Consider the following 440-nt stretch of genomic DNA (forward strand, 5'->3'; position numbering starts at 1 on the left):
TGCTGTGTTATGAATCATCAGCCCACAGAGAGCTCATCTTCAACCATCTGGCGAGATGTCGTACACCAACTACTCACCTCTGCTCAGCTGCAGCTTGGGGTCCCGCGGGCCACCTACACGGGCCTGAGCACTATATTACAGAATGCTGGGTTAAGGCTCGGGTTTGCGTCCGCCTCCGAGGCTACCTGAAAATGTGTCTCTACTAAACCCCAGCTTCTCCCACAGAGGAGATTCACCCAAGACATTTAACCTATCTTAGGGTATTCTTACAAACTTCTCTTCCCAATCCACCCCTCCGAGTTGCTGTTATCCAGATTTCTATTCCAACTTTACCCGCTGGCAGCTATGGCTCCCGGCCACTGCCCAGCATCATGAGACAGGATCATATACCTATATCAGCAGACCGGCAAGAAATCAAAATTCAACAGAGTATGTTTCTG

Source organism: Otolemur garnettii, unplaced genomic scaffold (genome assembly GCF_000181295.1).
Source record: "Otolemur garnettii isolate 467f Iridium unplaced genomic scaffold, OtoGar3 scaffold00028, whole genome shotgun sequence".
In the NCBI taxonomy this organism is placed as follows: Eukaryota; Metazoa; Chordata; class Mammalia; order Primates; family Galagidae; genus Otolemur; species Otolemur garnettii.